The sequence below is a fragment of the Myodes glareolus genome, chromosome 11, assembly GCF_982192425.1.
Source record: "Myodes glareolus chromosome 11, mMyoGla1.1, whole genome shotgun sequence".
In the NCBI taxonomy this organism is placed as follows: Eukaryota; Metazoa; Chordata; class Mammalia; order Rodentia; family Cricetidae; genus Myodes; species Myodes glareolus.
The window spans coordinates 2,351,355-2,375,045 of record NC_142036.1 but is presented as its reverse complement, the minus strand read 5'-3'; the positions used below and the strand labels follow the sequence as shown (position 1 = coordinate 2,375,045).

Sequence of the window (23,691 nt, the reverse complement as noted above, 5' to 3'; positions counted from 1 at the left end):
ATACTGTTATCGAAGACTATACTTGCTTCACTTTGAAGTTCAAGTCCATTAACTGCTCTGTAAACCTTATAGCCATTAGGTGTGACAAAGCAGATATTATTCACACTGCCAGTCATGGAATGCTTAACTCAGATTAAATGTCGTACATAAATATTATGTAGCTCAATATCTGGAAAAACTAGAGTAGGAATCTGGGTGTTTGAATTCTTGCTCAATTTGCTTTTCTGACTATGCAATATTGGAAACATTCAAAAGCACTTGAAGAATGGTTAAAAATATTGACTAAACCCTTAAACTATTTAAACTTTGCTTTATTATTCATATGATTATATGACTCAGGTTATATATACTTTTAATTATCTCTATCATCTCTGTGTGTTGGTCAGTTCTTTTGGAAACTAAATGTTGCTTCCCAAAGAAACAGCTGAAATAGGGACTGGATTCAAGAAGAGCTAACAAAATTTCCTTAACTCTCAGGGCATAGAGATAGAGTTACATGGCTCACACAAATCACTAAATTTAAATTCTAATGACCTTGGTTTTGTGAATTTATGTAAGGAAATTTTCTTTTTGGAACAGTCTCAACTAAAGCAGTAGAAGTGGTGTTCATCTGGAAGAATAAGGAGGCGGGTAACTACAGAGAGGATCACCCCGCTTCTCAGATACATTAGTCCAGCAAGGTGTGATTTTTTTTTATCCTCCTATAATAACTCCACAGCAACATGAGCACTTCAGGTTCCTGAACTTTTTGGGAAACAGTGGCCATATACCCTACTAGATTAACCAAGTACCAGTCTGAATCTAAATCTTGAACACTACAGAGAGTGATTATTTGGAAATCATGCTTGTACCTTTTAATATCTAATATTTTATTGTATCACTGACACAAAGAATGATGCTGGAAAAATATACCAAAAAATGATCAAGGGACAAATTAATATCAACAGCATCAATATGAAAGTAAATTGTGTGGTAATAACACAAACGGCCTTTGTAAGAATCTTAAATTTGTGAAGAAATCTTTTATATTGTGTGGCTTGCCTTTTAGCAAAACAAGCACAACCAAACAAGTCCTGTGGCTCTTTTACATTTCAGAATTCTTATTCTTATCAGCTCAGTAGTAAAAATAAAAGGGACTTTCTTTGTTGAATTTCTTCTTTGAAATCCTAAAACATTTTCCTAAAATATTTTAAATATTTTTATAGTTACACTCCCCACACTAAGTGGTGTAATTAGGCTATTTATAAAAATTATTTATGTTAAAATATACAGAATAACTTCTGGGGTGTTGGACTGTGGGGATCCTGAAAGAAGGTGATATCAAATATCACTATGGTAAAGTGGACAAAATTAGGACTATGATAAACATGTGTCTAGTTCTTTTCATTTACTGAAAACATATATTGGGTCCTATGAGTGTTTCCAGGACAACGTTGCTCATTGTCTGTTTCAGATCTCGGAATACCACACCTCAGAGCACAGGCCCTTGTTGTACTGAGAATGCTGATTGGCAGAAGATAGGAGAGTCTTAAAAGGCAGCTCTCATTGGCCTTCTTGCACCCCTGTTTTCTTTCAGTTTTCTCTCAAGCAGAATATAGAAACTAAAAGTTCACTCCTCTCAAATGGATCACAAAAAATGAAATTCCTTTTCAAAGTTCAACCTATAAAAATCAGAAAGTTCATGTTCTGACTTTCTCTGCCTATAAGTGTTATGTGTGGTTATAAGAGAATACACTAACCTACCATGCCTGAAAGATTAGCTTCATTCATGAAGAGTTTTATAATAGTGAGCGAATGTTACAGAGACTAGCCAGAAATCAGGTACTGCAGAATTCCCCTGGATCATTACCATGAGGTCATACTTCAGGTGTGTTTACTCACATTTCTGCATGACTGGATATTCTTCATGGAATTCAAGAAATGTTCAATGAGTTTGGGTCTAACGTTTGGAAAGATTCTGTTTCAGGTATAAATTTTGCTATTGTTTTCCTCAATGACCTGTTCCAGTCTTGACCTCTGTGATATATGAGGAGACATTACTCTTCACCCCTAAATATCAACAAATATATGCTGTTTGTATTTTAAAGATATTCTTCAGTGAAAAGAAGTTCTAGAAAACTATTCAATAATGATCTTCTCTTTAGAGGAAAAATGTTATGATTAAATTACAATCTCAAAAAGAAAAAATGAATTAGACAGCTTACAAAGTTGATGGGCACCAAATAATTAGCTTAAAAATTAGTAATTAAAAGAAATGAATTTAAAAATGTCTTTCCTTGAAGTCTTTATGCCAGTGTTTCTAAATATCTTCATGATCTTCATGGATATCTAAGAATCACTCTGGCACCATTAATAATTTGTGATCAGAACAATTCTCAAGAAATCAGTGTTGTATAATTTTATGGTTTTGCAAGAAAAGATTTGATAAGAGCAATTCTGTTTTCTAGAATCAGTTAGTGTCTATTTTGTAGATACAGATAATGAGAACATATGATTTCCATGTAGTAACAACAAAATTAATTCACTAGGTGTCTTCTAAAAGTTAATGCCTTGAAAAGATATGGCATATTGAAAATAATTTGACTACTCAGAAAACTTAACGTGATTAGTATTCTTTTTAGATTTAGACTTAGACTTTGAAATTGGATCTTTAATACAATGAAACTTTTAGTCACATTCCTTATAAAAAGCCCCAAATAATCAATATGTGCTTAAAGCACTGGTTTTGATCTTTAAAATTTTAAATTTGGACTGGTGAGATGGCTTAGTGGGTAAGAGCACATGCTGCTCTTCCAGAGGACCAAAAGATGGTTGCTAGCACCCATTTCCAGTGACTTACAACCATGTGAAAGTCTAGGACTAAGAAGTTGATACCTTTTTCTGATGTCTTCATGTGCCCAGGTATAAGTGACATTCACTCACACAGACTCAGACAGATAGATCCCATATACGAGGAAAAAATATGTGATGATTTTCTTTCTAAGGTGTAACATGAGGGCCGGCTTGTTGGGGTTTCTGTCCCACCCGGTACCCCATAGCCGGCAACTCCCAAGGAAAATCACACACAAGACTCCATAAGGTTATAAACTGATTGGCCTATTAGGTCAGGCTTCTTATTAGTCCTTGTAACTTATATTAATCCATTATCATTATCTATATTAGCCACACAGCTCAGTACCTTTCTCAGTGTGACAGCTCACATGTTGTCTCTTCGGTGATCTGGGCAGGAATGGCAGAGGAAGCTTCCTGCTTCCCAGAATACTCCCATTCTCTTTGCTCCACCTCTACTTCCTGTCTGGCTTTTCCACCTATACTTCCTGCCTGGCCAATCAGTGTTTTATTAAAATACATGACAGAATACAGATAATTCTCCCACACCATTTCCCTCTTTTTTTTTTTAAACAAAGGAAAATACCCATAGTCAATCTGTTGGGAATGAGGGCATAGTATTTCAGGCTACTTTCGGCTGGTTAGGGTCGCTGATAATCTTATGGGGACCTAAAGAAAATTTAGAGTTATAATCAAGTCCTGACTGGAGTATCCTGTGAGTCTCAATCATCTCAGGCAGCAGTCTTGAACCTGTTCTGGATGAAGAACTCTGTCATCTGGGCCATCTGTTCCTATCAGAGATTTCTCAGGTGGTCTTCCTTTATCCAACCTGATTTTTCTTAACTCAGAATGAATCCACAGCCTCTCATTTTCTGTGGAAACAAAAGCAAAATCTCTTCTCCAAAGTAACATACCTTTTGACTTCAATTTTGAAGCCAAGGTATTTTCAAAATACCTATCTTGGGTTAGTTCAGCAGCATTTATAAACAAAAGTCTTTTAGCAGCTGTTGCTCCTTCCTCAGCATTCAAACAATTCAAAGAGAACATAATAACATACAGTATCAAGCTTCTCTGTGTGTTTTCCATCTTTATGCAACTTTTTTTTTAACATCTATTTCTTTTATTTTTACTTTTACTTTTTGAGACAGGTTCTCTGTATATCTTTGTCCTGGAATAACTCTGTAGACCAGGCTGTCCTTGAACTCACAGAGATCTATCTGTCTCTGCCTCCCAGGCATTGGGATTAAAGGTGTGTACTACCACACCTTAAACTCACAGAGACTGTACTGCCCAATCTGCAAAGCCCACGCTCTGATTCAGGTGCGCTTCCCGAATCAAGCCCACGAGAATGGATAATTATCCTAGGGGTTGAACAGACACACACAGAGAAACCAGCCTCATTCACCAAAGGAGTAAATGGCAGCTTTATTAAGCACAAGTCGGGTATATATACTAGGGGGCAGAAGGAAAAGAGCCCCCTTCCATCCGGAACAGGGAAAGAGGTTGCCAGGCGCCCGGCGCCACCGGCTAGAGAGTAGCTGCGGTGTCAGACAGATTAGGCGTGCGGTGGGAACCTTGCTTGCAGGTGGAATTACCATAACAAAAGAGGGCCAAGCTCTCTCTAAGCTAATCCCCCAGGCCGGTGCAGCGAGCAGAGAAGCAAGAAAGTCAGAGGAAAAACGGCCCTGCATAACACCTCGAACAAAGGGGAAAAAACCTGGGTACCAACAAGAGACCTGTCTGCTCTGCCTCCCAGGCATTGGGATTAAAGGCATGTACTACAACTTGAATAACCTTATGGAGTCTTGTGTGTGATTTTCCTTGGGAGTTGCCAGTTGTGGGGTACCGGGAAGAACAGAAACCCCAACAAACTGGCCCTCATGTTACAAATGGCACTCAATGTGGATAACTGAATCCACAGAAAGCCTGAGAAAGCTTGAGAAAGAATTGAGTAAAGCATGTTTTCTTGGTAGCAGCAATTTCTCAGGTCTGCTCTGCTTGCTAGAGGCAAGCAAGGCTCTCATCTAAGAGAGGCTTCCTGACTCAGCTTTAGCTGCAAAACTTTGTAGCTCATTAAGAGGTCCTGCCATGAAACACTTAGACGGTGTTGGTGAAAAGCTAAACGCATGCTTTTCGGCTTTCAGCCATAGCAGGAAAAAAAGCTATGCTGCAGTTTTAAAATGCTGGCTTTCTGGGCTGTCCTACCAGGACAAACTCTGACTCATGCAGGCAGGCAGTCCAACTGAGTGTGGTCTGTGAGCAGAATGCTGCACCTTGTTTGCTAGCAGGGACCTTGAAACACTGTAGCGTTGTGGCAAGGAAAATGGCCCCAGCGGTACCTCCACCATGAGGCTGGAAAGCTAAGGAATGGGCTGGATTCAGCTATCAAAGCCATGATAGTCGTTCTCTTTAACGACTCATGTGGTCAGAATAAGAGAGATATACAGTAAAGAGAGATTCAAAGATGAAGAAAACCTCTAAATGTTTTACAGTGTGTTAAAAATATATGCATGCTAAAAGCTAAAGTTAAAAAGAAAGTGAGTAGTTGGGTGTGGTAGTACACACCTTTAATCCCAATGCCTGGGAGGCAGAGACAGATAGATCTCTGTGAGTTCAAGGACAGCCTGGTCTATAGAATTATTCTAGGACAAAGATATACAGAGATCCTGTCTCAAAAAGTCAAAGTAAAAATGCAAGAAATAGAGGTTAAAATAAAGATGGAAAATATACAGAGAATCTTGATACTGTATGTTATTATGTTCTCTTTGAATTGTTTGAATGCTGAGGAAGGAGCAACAGCTGCTAAAAGACTTTTGTTTATAAATGCTGCTGAACTAACCCAAGATAGGTATTTTGAAAATACCTTGGCTTCAAAATTGAAGTCAAAAGGTATGTTACTTTGGAGAAGAGATTTTGCTTTTGTTTCCACAGAAAATGAGAGGCTGTGGATTCATTCTGAGTTAAGAAAAATCCAGTTTGACAAAGGACCACCACCAGAGAAATCCCCGGTATGAACAGATGGCCCGGATGTCTGAGTTCTATATCCAGAACTGATTCAAGACTGCTGCCTGAGATGATTGAGACTCACAGGATACTTCAGTCAGGACTTGAATATAACTCTAAATTTTCTTTAGGTCCCCATAAGATTATCAGTGCCCCCAATCAGCCAGAAGTAGCCTGAAATACTATGCCCACATTCCCAACAAATGGACTATGGGTATTTTCCTTTGTTTAAAAAAAAAGGGAAATGGTGCAGGAGAATTATCTGCATTCTGTCAATCATATTTTACTAAAATGCTGATTGGTCAGGCAGGCAGTACAGGCAGGAAAGCCAGACAGGAAGCAGAGGTGGAGAAAAGAGACTGGAAGTATTTGAGGAAACAGGAACCTCCTCCGCCATTCCTGTGCAGATCACCGAAGAGGCAACATGCAACTTGCCCAGCTGAGAAAGGTACTGAGCCATGTGGCTAATGTAGATAAGGATAATGGGGTTACATAAGTTATAAGAGCTAATAAGTAGCCTGACCTAATGGGCCAATCAGTTTATAATCTTATGGAGTCTTGTGTGTGATTTTCTTTGGGCTTGCCGGCTGTGGGGTACTGGGCAGGACAGATACCCCAACAAGCCGGCCTTCATGTTACACTAAGGTAATTGGTTAATATTATCAAAGTATATTTTATATGCATGTTTTAAAAAGTTGTAGTAAAACTCTTTATTTTATAAAACCACCCTAAGGAAATGGTGATGGCTAATCTGATTGTCAACTTGATTATATCTGGAATTAATGAAAACTCAAGCAATTGGGTAAATCTGTGACAAATTGTTCTTGGCTTCTTTGGGGTGGGAAGACCTATCCTAAATCTAGGCCACATCTTCTGGTATCAGCCCCCACAAAAAGATGCAGAAAAGGAATGCTTTTGCCTTCTTGCTCTCACTCTTGCTGGGAATTTCATCTATCCTTCTGCTGAAACATTCCTTCACTGGTATTAGAACTGACTTATTTAGGATCCCAACATAGACTGAAGGCCATTTGTAACATGTTCACTGAATAAGTATCAGTTCTTGACCTTTCTGTTAGGAGACAGTCATTTTTGGGAATAGCCAGACCACAGACTATATGCTGTCATTCACTCCAATAAATCCCCACTAATTAGATATATGTTAATATGTCTATTTTGTTCCTTTAGACACTCTTGATTAAATTTAAAAAAAGGAGACAATAACCAATTGTCAAAAAGATGTTAAGAATGAGGCACATAGATAATAAAGTTTACTTGAGAGGAATTTAAAAATTGACATTTGTATAGTGGAGGAGGCAGAAGACATGTGGCAGGGAAGGACTCAGGTGAAAAGAAGAAATACAACGAACACTGAGCATTTCTAACAAGTTGGAAAGGAAACACCTGAGAAGTGCTAACAAATTTTCTGGGCAATTTTGCCTTACATGTGACCCTTGGCTCTTTCTAAAGATAATATATTTGGAAAATAAATGATATAAATAAACCTTATACCAAACAATAGGGAAACAGTCACAAAACTTTTACTGTATTTTGGTACAGAATGAACTTCCTTTGCTGTCTCCAACAGTACCTGAAAGCAATGGCAAACTCACTTCCTCTCCATCAGAATGATACCTCTCTCCACTGAGAACCAGTGCTAGTCAATACTCTGTTTGACCACCCTTTTAGCTTTGACATCACCAGTTAAGTTTTCCTTGCTACAAGAGTCACAGTGTTGAAGATGTATGGAAGAGACAAAGCATGGCAGCACAGAATGTTATCTACCATATTGTGTAATCACTCCAGAAGAACTTCCCTGTGACTAAGAAAATAGCACCTTTTGTCGAAAGAAAGTCCCCTAAAGTCATGTGTTTTTATCTCTTTTCTCTGCTGCAGCAAGCTCTGCTCTTTGAACTGTCTCTTGTACACTGCCAACAGCCAAGAAGTTTTTGTTGAACACAAAAGTGACAGTTCAGGTTCAATATATTCTTCCCCTTATAAATTATTGTTCAGTTTTGTCATCCCTGTGACCAAAGTATCACCCATTCTGCTTCATTTCTTTTGTGTGTGGCTGCCAATCACTTATTCCTGCTCTATTGCTTTCTACTCCAACAGTTTCTGGGTATTACTAAAGCTTTTGATGAGTTTGTGGCTTCTTTCATCTTATTGAGATTTAATTAGGGGTTTTCAGTATTCCCTTGCTTATACCTCTATTAGAAAATATTCATTTGTGCACCAGAGAGAAGATTTTATTGTTTAATTAGTGGTTTATCACTTAGTAGAAAAAGCATCCTAACAGGGAATCGATCACATGTTAGATTATTTCATGATAGTACTATCTAACTTGGTAGTTTTCCAGTTTTTCCATGGAAAGGCAATAATTTTATAATTGATCTAAGATTCTTTCACAAACAAAGCATACTCAGAGAGTAACACACATGTGTTAACACTTCTGCATGTATTCTGAGATAAAGAGTTCATGGGCCAAAACTGACCTTATCTAGGACAGAGCAGGCCTGAGGCAGTGAGCTCCAAAGGAGTCAAGCAAACCCCAGGAGCACAGAGTGACCTCCAGTAACACAGAGTGGCAAAAGGGGTAACTAGAACCATGGCACTGACTGTACCATAAGGACAAATATCTGAGTCTTGGAATCACTGGCCCCTAGAAGATTAATCAACAGAATCACAGACAGCCCCAACCACACCTATTAGGAGAAAAGATGACTCGAAAAGGTAAGAACACATGCAACACCACAAAGAGCAACACAACACCAGTAAAACCTGAAGACCCTATAACAGTAAGACTTGAACAACTAAATATCGATGAAACAGAAGAAAATGACCTAAAAAATAGCTCCAGGAGAATGTTTGAAACTCTTAAAGAGGAAATGAGAAATTCCCTCAAAGAAATGAAGTAAACGACAAAAAATTGGGGATATCAGCAAATACCTTAAAGAAAACCAAGAAAAAGCAAACAAATATATTAAAGAAACTTTTCAAGACTTGAAAACTGAAATAGAGATAATAAAGAAAGCACAAGCCACGGGAATATTAGAAACAGAAATCATGAGAAAATGATCAGGAACCACAAACAAGAGCATAAAAGGCAGAATACAAGAGATGTAAGAGAGAGTCTCTAGTGGTGAAAATACAATAGAGGAAATAGACGCAGCAGTCATAGAAAACATTAAATATAACAAAAGCTTAACCCATAATATCCAGGAAATATGGGACACAATGAAAAGACCAAACCTAAAAATAATAGGTATAGAACAAGTTCAACTTAAAATCACAGAAAATATATTTAACAAAATCATAAAAAAGAGTTTTCCAATTTAAAGTAAGATAAGCCTATGAAGATAAGCTTACAGAACATCAAACATACTGGATAAAAAAAAAAGTCCCCTCGTCAAATAATTAAAACACTAAACATATAAAGTAAAGAAAGAATATTAAGAGCTGCAAAGGAAAAAGACGAAGTAACATATAAAGGCAGACCTATCAAAATTAAACCTGACTTTTCATTGGAGACAATGAAAGCCAGAAGGTCATGGTCAGGCATTATGCAGACATTAAGAGACCATGGATGCTAGCCCAAACTACTATACCCAGGAAAACTTTCAATCACCATAGAAGGACAAAACAAGAAATTTCATGGCAAAACAAGATTTAAACAACACCTATCCACAAACCCAGATCTATACAAAATACTAGAAGAAAACTCCAACCCAAGGAAGTTGGCTGCATGAACAAAACATAGACAATTGATGATCTCATAGCATCAAATCCCAAAGAAAGGGAAAATGCACAAATTAACATCACTAACAATAAAAACTAAATTAACAGGAGATAGAAATCACTGGTCATTACTATCACTTAATACAAATAGACTCAACTCACCTATAAAAAGGGACAGTCTAAGAGATTGGATACAAAAACAGAAACCATCCTTTTTCTGCATACAAGAAACATACACTTCAACCTCTAAGACAGACATCGTCTCAGGGTAAAGGGTTAGAAAAAAATATTCTAAAATCAAATGTACCTAAGAAACAAGCAGGTATAGCTATCCTAATATCTACCAAAATAGACTTCAAACTAAAATCAATCAAAAGAGACAAAAAAGAACATTTCATATTATTCACAGGAAAAATCCATCAAGTGGAAATTCTCAATACTGAACATCTATTCCCTAAATACAAGGGTAACCTCATATGTAAAAGAAACACTTCTAAAATCTAAATTATACATTAAAGTCCACACACTAATAGTGGGAGACTTCAACACTCTACTCTCACCACTGGACAGGTCAGTCAGACAAAAAAATGAACAGAGAAATAAGGGAACTAACAGATGTTATCACTCAAATGGACTTGATAGATATCTATAGAATATTCCATCCAAACATAAAAGAATATACCTACTTCTCAGCACCTCATGGACCCATCTCAAAAATTGACTACATCCTCAGTAACAAAACAAATCTCAACAAATACAAAAAAATTTGGAATAAGCCCATGTATCTTACCAGATTACCATGGGTTAAAACTAGAATTCAACAGCAATACAAATTCCAGAAAGCCCTCAAACACATGGAAATTAAACAATGCTCACCTGAATCATCAATGCGTCAAGGAGGAAATAAAGGGAGAAATGAAAAACTTCCTAAAATTCAAGGAAAATGGCCACACAACATACCCAAATTATGGTACACGATAAAAACAGTGTTAAGAGAAAAGTTCATAGCACTAAATGCCTATATAAAGATGCTGGAATAATTCCAGATTAGAAAGAAAGAGAACAATATAAAGAATCAATGTGACAAGAGTTGGTCCTTTAAGAAAATCAACAAAATAGACAAACCTTTATCCAAACTAACCAAAAGGCAGAGAGAGAATATCCAAATTAAGAAAATCAGAAATGAAAAGGGGGGCATAACAATTTTACCAAAATTAAATAAAGTCCAGATAAGCAAATTTAACAGACCTATCATTGCTGAAGAAGCAGAAACAGTCATCAAAAGTCTCCCAACAAAAAAAAGCCCAGGACCAGATGGTTTCATCTCAGAATTCTGTAAGATTTTCAAAGAAGCACTAATACCAATACTCCTCAAATTATTCCACAAAATAGAAATAAAAGGAACACTGTCAAACACTTTTTATGAGGCTACAATTATCCTGATACCCAAATCACACAAAGATATTACTAAGAAAGAGAATTACAGTCCAATCTCACAGTGTAGGAGGTTCTTATGATCATGTGTTGCTTTCATTGGTTAATGAATAAAGAAACTGAATTGGGCCTGATAGGGCAGAAATTAGGTAGGAAGAGAAAGACAGAACTGAATGCTGGGAAGAAGCGCAGAGTCAGAGAAGCCATGGATCCTCTGCCTGAGATGGATGCCAGTTAGAATATCTGGTGAGCCACAGCCACGTGGTGATACACAGATTAATAGAGATGAGTTAAATTAATATGTAGGAGTTAGTCATAAGAAGTTAGAGTTAATGGTCAAGCAGTGTTTTAATTAATACAGTTTCTGTGTGGCGATTTCAGGTGTAAGCTAGCCAGGTGGCCGGGACAAACAGGCAGTTCCACTCCCACCAACATTCTTCCTCATGAACATTGATGCAAAAATACTAAATAAAATACTGGCAAATCAAATCCAAGAACACATCAGAATCATCATCCACCATGATCAAGTCAGCTTCATGCCAGTGATGCAGGGATAGTTCAACATATGAAAATCTGTCAAAGTGACCATATAAATAAACTGACCATATAAACAAACTGAAAAATAAAAACAACATGATCATCTCATTAGATGCCAAAAAAGCTTTCGATAAAATGCAATATTCCTTCATGATAAAGGTCTTAGAGAGAGCAGGGATACTAAGAACATACCTAAACATAATAAAGGCAATATACAGCAAACCAACAGCCAACATTAAACTAAATAGAGAGAAACTCCCAGTGATGCCACAGAAATAAGGAACAAGATAAGGTTGTCCACTCTCTCCATATCTATTCAATATAGTTCTTGAGATCCTAGCTAGAGCAATAAGACAACAAAAGGAGGGAGATCAAGAGGATACAAATCGGGAAGGTAGAAGTCAAACTCTCACTATTTGTGATGATATGATAGTTTACATAAACGACCCCTCAAATTCTACCAAGGAACTTCTACAACTCATAAACATTTTCAGCAATGTAGCAGGATACAATATTAACTAAAAAAAAATCAATAGCCCTCCTGTACACAGATGATAAAATGACTGGAAAAGAAATCAGGGAAACATCACCCTTCCCAATAGCCACAAGTAGCATAAAATATCTCGGAGTAACTCTAACCAAACAAGTGGAAGACTTGTAAGATAAGGACTTTAAATCTCTGAAGAAAGAAATTGAAGAATTCACCAGAAAGTGGAAAGATCTCCTATGCTCTTGGGTAGGTAGAATTAGCATAGTAAACATGGCAATCTTGGTATGATTTGCTTTTGGTAAAAGCAATCTACAGACTCAATGCAATGCCCATCAAAATCCCAGTAAAATTCTTCACAGACTTCGAAAAGAATGGTACTCAACTTCATATGGAAAGCAAAAAACACAGGATAGCCAAAATAACACTGTACAATAAAAGAACTTCTGGAGGCATCACAATCCCTGACTTCAAACACTACTACAGAGCTACAGTCCTGAAAACAACATGGTATTTGCCTAAGAACAGACAGGAGGACAAATGGAACCAAACAGAAGACCTGGATATTAATCCACACACCTTTGAACACTTGATTTTTGACAAAGAAGCAAAACAAATCAAATGGAAAAAACAAAGCATATTTAACAAATGGTGCTGGCATAACAGGATATCAACATGCAGAAGAATTAAAATAGATCCATATCTATCGCCATGCACAAAACTTAAGTCCAAATGAATCAAAGACCCCCAACATAAAGCCAGTCACACTGAACTTCATAGAAGAGAAAGTGGGAAGTACGCTTGAACGCATTAGCACAGAAGACCACTTCCTAAATATGACCCCAGTAGCACAGATACTGGGAGAAAGAATTAATAAATGTGACCTCCTGAAACTGAAAAACTTCTTTAAAGCAAAGGACATGATCAAGAAGACAAAATGACAGCCTAGAGAATGGGAAAATATCTTCAATAACCCCACACCAGACAGAGGTCTGATCTCCCAAATATGCAAATAACTCAAAATATTGGTCATCAGAAGAGCAAATAATCCAATAAATAAAATGGAGTACAGACCTAAGCAAAGAACTCTCAACAGAGAAATCTAAAATGGTTGAAAGACATTTAAGGAAATGTTCAAGATCCTTAGTCATCAGAGAAATGCAAATCAAAACAACTCTAAGATTCCATCTTATACCTGTAAGAATGGCCAAGATCAAAAACACTGTTGACAGCTTATGCTGGAGAGGATGTAGGATAAAGAGAGCACTTCTACATTGCTGGTGGGAACACAAACTGGTACAACCCCTTTGGATGTCGGTGTGATGATTTCTCAGAAAATTAAGAGACAACATTCCGCAAGACTCACTTTTGGGAATATATTTGGGTATTAACCACTTTTGGTTATATATCCAAAGGATGCTCAATCGTGCCATAAAGGCATGTGCTCAGCTATGTTCATAGCAGCATTGTTTGTCATAGCCAGAACCTGAAAACACATACATCTCGACTGAAGAATGGATAAAGAAAATATGGTACATTTACACAATGCAGTACTACATAGCAGAAAAAATAACATCTTGAACTTTGCAAGCAAATGGATTGAGCTAGAATATATCACTTTGAGTGTGATAACCCGATCCAGAAAGACAATTATCACATGTACTCACTCATAAGTGTTCTTTAAACATAAAACTAACAAAACCAGCCCAAAAATCATAATCCTAGGGTACCTAGACAACATTGAGGATCCTAAGAGACCCATATATACATTTAATCTATGTGGGAAATAGAAAAAGACAAGACCTCCTGAGTAAATTGGGAACATGGGGATCTTCGGAAAGGGTTGAAGGGGAGGGGAGAGGCAGGGAAGGAAGCAGAGAAAAATGCAGATCTCAATAAAAATTTTTTAAGAAAAACTGACCTAATTATAGCAATACATTCTGCTTCTATGCAATTCCTTTTACCATGTCTTTTCAGTTCCAAATTATTTATTTCATTTTATTTTATAAAGTTGATAAATTGTTTTATATGCCATGCATTTTTTTTCTAAAAAAAAAAAGGAATTTCAATCTAGTCTCTTGTGGCCAGTCATGTGAGGAGTCAAGGAAGTAATGTCATATGTTACATGGTCTGAAAACTTTTGTCTGTGGCTAGGTTTTTTGCAAATAAGGAAATTGTGGTGTGACAGACAATCCATACAGACTCTCAAGTACAGGGAAACTTTTCATAACTTTACCTCCACTGTAATTTTGCTGTGAGTCCAGCAACAGGAACTCCTCTGAGACATATTTCTCTTCTAACATAATATATTTTTTAAAAAATGACTTTGCTTACTATTGATAGAAATAACTTTGTGTCTAAATCACAAGTCTGTCATGCTAAGAAAATGGATGATTGTCCAGAGGCAGGTAATACTTTAGATACCCGAAGTCTTTGCTCCTAATATTGCTCCTGTGTAAAAATCAAAATATTTTCTGTTGGCACAAGTGGGAAGCCTGTGAAACACCCATCCCCAAGCCAAGAGTTCTATGTGGATAATTTCCCAATTCTAGTATAAATAATCCAGTGTGGCATCTGGAATAATGTCCCCCAGGAAGTCCTGGTCCTCAACCTGACATACAAATGTGTTCATGACACTGGAAAAGGGACTTTGTGGGTATGGCTAATGGTTTGTGCTTTGAGATGGGGGTAATAGGATTAGTCAGATTGTTTGATTGCAATCATAGACCATTTTAAGCCAGGCAGCTTTCCCTCTGTGGTCACAGAGACTTCATGACAGAAGACAGTCAGAGAAATTTCATAAAAGGCTCCCATCTGATTTTTCTGTCTTTGAAGACAACATAGGCACTTGAGAGAAGGACTATGAATATACGAGTGGCCTCTAGAAGAGAGAGAGAGAGTAAAGGACTCTCCCTTACAGTATTCATAAATGAATGTGATCCTGCAGAAATCTTGGCTTTGAATCAATAAAACTTGTACTATTTTCTTGAATTTCAAAAATTATTTTTTAAAAAAATTACATATAGTGATGTAGGAAGCACATGCATACAGAGGTCAGAGAACAACTTGCAAGATGTGTTCCTTTCTTACCATGTGGTCCTCTTGATTGAACTCAGGTCCTCTGGCTTGGTGACAGTTTACTTTACTAGTTGAGCCATCTTACTGACCGAGAAGTTAAAAATTTTAGTTTAAGCCATTAATTTTGAAGTAATTTTATATTGTAATTGTTGACAAGCAATATGCTATGGATGAGTATGTAATCACTAAAAAGAAGTACCCTGCTAAAATGGGCATTCTGGATAGGAATCCTCCTTACAGAGCATTGGATGGGAGATTTATGTCATCCATTGTCTTCTTTTTCACACAGCTCTGGGATTTTTACTAGTAAAGATGTGTATCTGTAGAGTTCTACCTTATGTACTCAAATGATATTTTACAGTTCATAGTGTCACACATAATATTAATTAGGAAAATGCAATATAAGAGATAACATTCTCTGGGTCCTGGGAAGACCAGATAGACCTGTTGCATTGCTGAGGAGTTCTACCCAGAGAGGTGAGTGGGTGCTCGCCTGGGCGGCCTGCCTGTCCGGGAAGAGAGCACAGTCCCTCCCCTCTCAGCTTTTGTGGCAGGGTCTTCGGTGTTCCACGGGACCCCTCCCTGCCCCCACTGCTGCCGCCCTTTTGGCTCCTGGGACCTGGGAAGACCAGCTAGCCCTGTTGCACTGCTGAGGAGTTCTACCCAGAAAGTGCTGAGGAGTTCTATCCAGAGAGTGCTGAGGAGTCCTACCCAGAGAGTGTTGAGGAGATCTATCCAGAAAGTGCTGAGGAGTTTCATCCAGCGAGGAGGAGATGGGCAGGGGCCAATGTAAGAATTCCTCCAACAACCTGAAAGGCAACATGACATATTCAGAATCCAGGGAGCACAAAACTAGAAGAATTGAACACCCTACTCCAGAAGAAATAGAAGAAATCGACTCTAAGCAGATCTTTATGCAAATAATAGAGGAATTTAAACAAGAGGTGAAAATCTGCCGTAAAGAAATGGAAGATAAGTATAACAAAAAGATTGAGGAAATGAGTAAATCCGTAAATGAAATTCTGGGAAAGCAAGAAAAAACAATCAAACAGGTAATGGAAATAGAACTGTGGGACACAATAAAAAAACCAAATCTAAGAATAATAGGAATTGAAGAAGGAGAAGAATTGCAGATCAAGGGTCCAGAAAATATATTCAACAAAATTATAGAAGAAAACTTCCCCAACCTAAAGAACGATATCCCTATGAAGATTCAAGAAGCATAAAGAACACCAAATAGACTGGATCAAAAAAACACATCACCTCGCAATATAATAATCAAAACACAAAACATTCAGATTAAAGAAAGAATATTAAGAGCTGCAAAGGATAAAGATCAAGTAACTTATAAAGGTAAACCTATCAGACTTACAACAGATTTCTCTATGGAAACCATGAAAGCCAGAAGGTCCTGGATAGAGGTACTGCAGAAACTAAGAGACCATGGAAGCAAGCCCAGACTACTATACCCAGCCAAGCTATCGTTCACTATCAACAGAGAAAACAAAATATTCCAGGATAAAAACAAATTTAAGCAATATGTAGCTACAAATCCAGCCTTACAGAAAGTATCAGAAGGCAAATCACAACCCGAGGAATCCAACATTCCCAACACTGCCTACAATAACTCAGACATCTAACTAGCCTTCACAAGCACGACTCAAGGAAGGAAAACACATACATTCTAATACCTAAAAAAATGACCAGAGTCAACAACCACTTTTCATTAATATCACTTAATATCAATGGACTCAATTCACCTATAAAAAGGCACAGACTTAGAGATTGGATACGAAAACCGGATCCAACAATCTGCTGTTTACAAGAAACACACCTCAACCACAAAGACAGACATCTACTCAGAGTAAAGGGCTGGGAAAAGGTTTTCCAAGCAAACGGACCTAAGAAACAAGCAGGTGTGGCCATTCTAATATCTAACAAAGTTGACTTCAAACTAAAATCTATCAGAAGAGATAGAGATGGACATTTCATACTCAAAACAGGAACAATTCATCAGGAAGAAGTCTCAATCCTGAATATCTATGCCCCTAATATAAAGCTACCCACTTATGTAAAAGAAACTTCTAGAACTCAAGGCAGTCATCAAACCACAACCACTAATAGTAGGAGACTTCAACACACCTCTCTCACCAACGGACAGATCAATCAGACAGAAACCCAACAGAGAAATAAGAGAATTATTGGAGATATTGAATCAAATGGACTTAACAGATATCTACAGAATATTCCACCCAAATAGGAAAGAATATACCTTCTTCTCTGCAGCCCATGGAACCTTCTCAAAAATTGACTACATACTTGGTAACAAAGCAAACTTCCACAGATACAAAAAAATATATTAGTAACCACCTGTGTCTTGTCAGACCACCATGGATTAAAGTTAGTATTCAACAACAATGCTACCCCCAGGAAGCCATCAGACTCATGGAAGTTGAACTGTCACTATTAAATCACCCCTGGGTCAAGGAAGAAATAAAGAAAGAAATTAAAGTCTTCCTTCAATTTAATGAAAATAAAGACACAACATACTCAAACCTATGGGACACTATGAAAGCAGTGCTAATAGGAAAGTTCATAGCACTAAGTGCCCAATTAAAGAAAACGGAGAAAACACACATTGGAGACTTAACAGCACACTTGAAAGCTCTAGAAAAAAAAGAAGCTGATTCACCCAGGAGGAGTAGAAGACTGGAAATAATCAAACTGAGGACTGAAATCAACAAAATAGAAACACAGAAAACAATCCAAAGAATCAATGAAACAAAAAGCTGGTTCTTGGAGAAAATCAACAAGGTTGACAAACCCCTATCCAAACTAATCAAACGGCAGAGAGAGAACATGGAAATTAATAAGATCAGAAATGAAAAGGGAGACATAACCACAGACACAAAGGAAATTCAGAGAATCATCAGATCTTACTATGAAAGTTTATATGCCACAAAGCTGGAAAATGTAAAAGAAATGGACATCTTTTTAGATAAGTACCATATACCAAAGTTGAACCAAGACCAGGTGAACAATCTAAATAGACCTGTCAGTCGTGAAGAATTAGAAGCTGTTATCAAAAATCTCCCTCCAAAAAAAAGCCCAGGACCAGATGGTTTCAATGCAGAATTCTACCCGAACTTCCAGGAAAAGCTAATACCTATACTCCTTAATGTATTTCACAATACAGAAACAGAAGAGTCATTGCCAAACTCTTTTTATGAGCTACAGTTACCTTGATACCAAAATCACACAAAGACACAACCAAGAAAGAGAATTACAGGCCAATCTCACTCATGAACATTGACGCAAAAATTCTCAACAAAATCCTGGCAAACCGAATCCAAGAACACATTAGAAAAATTATCCATTATGATCAAATGGGCTTAATCCCAGAGATGCAGGGCTGGTTCAACATCCGCAAATCTATCAATGTAATCCATCATATAAATAAACTGAAGGAAAAACCATATGGTCATTTCACTGGATGCTGAAAAGCATTTGACAAAATTCAACACCTCTTTATGATAAAGGTGTTGGAGAGATTGGGGATACGAGGATCATACCTAAATATAATAAAAGCAATATATAGCAAGCTGATAGCTAACATCAACTGAATGGAGAGAAACTCAAAGCTATTCCACTAAAATCAGGAACACGACAAGGCTGTCCACTATATCCATACGTTTTCAATATAGTGCTTGAAGTTCTAGCAATAACAATAAGACAATATAAGGGGATCAAGAGGATTCGAATTGGAAAGGATGAAGTTAAACTTTCGTTATTTGCTGACGATATGATAGTGTACAAAAACGACCCTAAAAACTCTACCAAAGAACTCCTACAGCTGATAAACACCTTTAGTAATTTGGCAGGATACAAGATCAACTCCAAAAAATCAATTGCCCTCCTATACACAAAGGATAAAGAAGCAGAGAGGGAAATCAGAGAAACATCACCTTTCACGATAGCCGCAAATAGCACAAAATATCTTGGGGTAACTCTAACCAAGGTTGTGAAAGCCCTATTTAACAAGAACTTTAAGTCTTTGAAGAAAGAAATTTAGGAGGATACCAGAAAATGGAAAGACCTCCCATGCTCTTGGATTTGAAGAATCAACATAGTAAAAATGGCAATTCTACCAAAAGCAATCTATAGATTCAATGCAATCCCCATCAAAATCCCATCAAACTTCTTCACCGACCTTGAGAGAACAATAGTCAAGATTATATGGCAAAACAAAAAACCCAGAATAGCTAAAACAATCTTATACAATAAAGGAACTTCTGGAGGCATTACCATCCCTGACTTCAAACTCTATTACACAGCTACAGTATTGAAAACAGCTTGGTACTGGTATAACAACAGAGAAGTCGACCTATGGAACCGAATAGAAGACCCGGATATTAACCCACAAACCTATGAACACCTAATATTTGAGAAGGGAGCTAAAGGTATACAATGGAAGAAGGAAAGCATCTTTAACAAATGGTGCTGGCATAACTGGATGTCAACCTGTAGTAGAAGGAAAGTAGATCCATATCTATCACCATGCACAAAACTCAAGTCCAAATGGATTAAAGACATCAACATTAATCTGTCAACTTTGAACCAGATAGAAGAGAAAGTGGGAATTAGTCTACAAGATATAGGCACAGGAGGCCACTTCCTAGATAGAACCCCAGTAGCACAGACAATAAGAGAATCAATGAATAAATGGGACCTGCTGAAACTGAGAAGCTTCTGTAAAGCAAAGGACACTGTCAGTAAGACAAAAAGGCTACCTTCAGACTGGGAGAAGATCTTCACCAGCCCCTCATCAGACAAAGGTCTGATCTCCAAAATATACAAAGAACTCAAGAAACTAGACACTAAATCTCTAATTAACCCAATTAAAAAATGGGGTACTGAACTGAACAGAGAATTCACAACAGATGAACTTCTAATGGCCAGAAGACTCTTAAGGTCATGCTCAACCTCCTTAGCGATCAGGGAAATGCAAATCAAAACCACTTTGAGATACCATCTTACAGATGACAGAATAGCTAAACTCAAAAACACCAATGATAGCCTATGCTGGAGAGGATGTGGAGTGAGGGGAACACTCATCCGTTGTTGGTGGGAATGCAATCTTTTACAGCCGCTGTGGAAATCAGTGTGGCGGTTTCTCAGGAAACTGGGAGTCAACCTCCCTCAGGACCCAGCAATTCCACTCTTGGGAATATACCCAAGAGATGCCCTATCATACTACAAAAGTATTTGTTCAACTATGTTCATAGCTGCACTATTTGTAATAGCCAGAACATGGAAACAACCTAGGTGCCCCTCAATAGAAGAATGGTTAAAAAGGGTGTGGAACATATACACATTAGAGTTCTACTCAGCGGTAAAAAACAATGACATCTTGAATTTTGCATGCAAATGGATGGAAACAGAAAATGCTTTACTGAGTGAGGTAACCCAGACCCAAAAAGAGGAACATGGTATGTACTCACTCATAAGTGGATTCTAGCCATAGTTAAAGGTCTGTTAGTCTATAATTTGTGATCCTAGAGAAGCTAAATAAGAAGGTGAACCTGAAGAAAATTTTGTAATTATCCTCCTGGATATTAGAACTAGGCAAGATTGCCGGGCAAACTTGGGTGGATGGGAGGCGGGGGGAGGGGGGTGGTGGAAGTAGGGGCAGATGGTTAGGGAGAGGGGAGTGGGGGAGGATTGGGGATGGCGTGGGGGAATGGGAGCGGGGGAGGGAGGAAGGATGGTTCTGGGAGCAAGGAAATTTATATCTCAACTAAGGGAGCCATTTTAGGGTTTGCAAGAGACTTGATTCTGGAGGGGTTCCCAGTAAAAATTAAATAAAAAAATTTAAAACAATAAAAAAATAAAAAAAAATAATAATAATAAAAAGAAAACGCTTTACTGAGTCAGGTAAGCCAGACCCAAAGAGAGGAATATGGCATGTATTCACTCACAAGTGGATTCTAGCCATAATTAAAGGTATTTGAGCCTATTATTCGTGATCCTAGAGAAGCTGGATAGGAGGGTGAACCGGAAGAAAATTCAGGTAGTTTTCCTCCTGGAGATTGGAAACAGACAAGAGTCCCAGGTAACCTCAGGTGCATGGGGGGGTGGGAGGGTTGTTGGAAGGGGAGAGGGTTAGAGAGAAGGGAGCAGGGGAGAAATAGGGAATGCTCGGGGGACTGGGATGGGGGGAGGGAGGAAGGATAGCTATGATATCAGGGAAGAATATATCTCAACTAAGGGAGTCATTTTAGGGTTTACTAGAGACTTGATTATAAATGGGATCCTAGGTCCAAGGTGAAAACCCCAGATTGTTCTCTGGACAGAGGAGAGGGTGCCTGAACTGGCCTTGGCCCATAACCATATTGATGAATAGTTTGCATATCACCATAGATCCTTCATCTGGCGATGGATGGAGATGGAGACGGAGACCCACATTGGAACACTGGACTTAACTCCCTAGGTCCAAACGAGAAGCAGAAGGAAAGAGAACATGAGCAAGGAAGGCAAGATCAGAGGGAACCTTCATCCGACGATGGATGGCGATACAGACAGAGACCCACATTGGAGCACCAGACTGAGTTCCCAAAGGTCCAAATGAGGTGCAGAAGGAGGAAGAACATGAAAAAGGAAATCAGGACCGCCAGGGGTGTAATCACCCACTGAATCAAGGGGACTGATCTAATGAGAGTTCACCAAGGCCAGTTGACTGGGACTGAACGAGCACGTGATCCAGCCAGATTATCTGAATGAGGCCGGATTCTCTGAATGTGGCTGGCCCGGAGTCTTTCTGAAAAGCCATTGACAATGACACTGGGACTTGTTTCTGCTGCATATACTGGATTTTTGGGATCCAGTCTATTTGGATGCTCAGCTTCTTGGACCTGGAGGGAAGGGGGAGGAGCTTGAACTACCCACAGGGCGGGAGACCCTGGCTGCTCTTGGGGATGGAGAGGGAGGAGGGAAGGGAGTGGGGGGAGTGGGAGGGTGTTGGGAGGAGGGGCGGAAATGGAGACTTTTGTATTTTAATAAACTTTGAGAAAAAAAATAAAACCATATGTGAGGTAAAAATAAAAAGAGAGAGATAACATTCTCAGGGCATGACAACTTGTGAAAGATTTAAAAATCTGTAAGAAATAGATGTACTGTTCTATTACTCTATCAAACATTTGACATAGTCATCTTATAAAGACAAAAGGCTTATGGTTACTCATACTTTTGTGGATTTTAGTCCACGATTGGTTGCCCTGTTACTTTTGTATCTACAGAGAGGCAACATACACAGGGTAACCAGTATAGCATAATGCTCACCTTGTGAACCAGAAATCAAAAGGAATAAGTGTTCCCTTCAAGGGAATATTTCAATGAGCTTAGGACGTCCCACTAGACTACCTTTTAAAGATTCTACCATGTTCCAATATCACCACACTGGAAAATGAGACTTTGAGGGGCAGTTACACTCCAAACAATTGCTTATAGTACCGGAGCTATATACACATAGAAATTAGTGGTGTCCAAAGTGTCTTTTCCTATCTTCCAGACTGTGACTTTTATAGAATACAATTATAAGATGACATTCTCTCTCTCTTTTTTTAAAAAAAGCACCTACTATTGATATGCCAGAGAAGAAATTTTCTCCCTATTAGTCTCTTAGTCTCTCTCTCTCTCTCTCTCTCTCTCTCTCTCTCTCTATATATATATATATATATATATATATATATATATATATACAAATATATATATATTTTTTTATGGAATGTACAAATTTGTTTCTTCTTAGAACTGACTGAGAAAAATATGCTTTGGAAATCCTACGAAAATCATAAACTCCAAGTTGATGTGAAAACACATGAAGGACTCTCTCCAAATGGCGATGTTTGTCTGAAAGTGGCAATTATTTGAATAAAATAGAGAGGAATCACCACATAAATTTTTACATCAAACATATGAGACAAGGAATCTATAGGCCTTCTAGTGAAAAGTGCACAGAGCACCATGTGCTGGAGATTAACAGACAAAGAACAGCCTAGTCAACCCCTTTACTTGAAAAAAAATCCTGGAAGAAAATGAAAGGCTGTAGTGTGACTAACAAAACAACCCAGAGATGGAAATTGGGGTTCAACCCAAAGACCATAAAAGCCAAGCCACCTTTACCCAGCTAGCAAAGCAAAGTCTCTCTCTTCTTATATTTTATATTCCCTTTATTACTGGGATTAAAGTCATATGACTCCCTAGTACTGGGATTAAAGGTGTGAGCCGCCATCACCTAGATCTCTTTCTGCATTGTTCTTGTGTAGCCCAGGGTGGCCTTGAACTCACAGAGATCCTTCCGACTCTGTCTCCCAAATACTGGGATTGAAAGTATGTATCACCATTGCCTGACCTCTAGTGGCTTTAAGCTTTGTCTCTGGTTTTCAAGTGAGATCTATTTATCAAAGTATAAATAATAAACCACTACAAAAGGCAAGAGTAATGACTTCTAATCTGCTACTTGCTGGGGATCAGTTTATGGATGATTCATCTCATGAGTGAGTCTGGACCTAAAGAGATAAAATGAAGAA

General features: G+C 38.1%; 1 long non-coding RNA gene across 1 annotated transcript in view; it reads right to left on the bottom strand.

Annotated features, from left to right (window-relative positions):
• LOC146892535 (uncharacterized) overlaps window positions 1-23,691 on the bottom strand; it is a 44,082-nt gene that overhangs the window by 5,913 nt on the left and 14,478 nt on the right. Inside the window, exon 2 of the long non-coding RNA XR_015004380.2 lies at window positions 15,815-15,912. This is a non-coding gene — a long non-coding RNA (uncharacterized LOC146892535). The remainder of the gene's footprint in view (window positions 1-15,814; window positions 15,913-23,691) is intronic.